The following is a 360-nucleotide window of genomic DNA, read 5'->3' as shown; positions in this document are numbered from 1 at the left end:
AAAAACAGATGTTGTTGCGATGTTGCCAGAGAACTGCTATTTAGAACAGTTGGCTGTTACCTACAAGGATACTGACTATCATATGACTATCATCTGATTGTCAGCAATGTCAACCTAACGATCTGCGCCTCATACCAAAGAGGATAAATACAATAAGAGCCGTCACTCGTTATTTTTTAGGCATTTACTCGATGTATACTGAGAGGTAGTCGCTACTTTTTTTTTGGGCGAGATGTTTATAAATGTCTTCTATACATTTTCGTATGGTATTTGTGTTTATTTTGCCGACTGTATTTAACTAACTTATTTAATTCTCTTTCCAAAAATCACAGTTGCACAAGGGACCTACACGGCATGGAT

This window comes from Eurosta solidaginis, chromosome 5 (assembly GCF_040869045.1).
Source record: "Eurosta solidaginis isolate ZX-2024a chromosome 5, ASM4086904v1, whole genome shotgun sequence".
Taxonomy (NCBI): Eukaryota; Metazoa; Arthropoda; class Insecta; order Diptera; family Tephritidae; genus Eurosta; species Eurosta solidaginis.
This window is presented reverse-complemented; position numbering follows the sequence as displayed.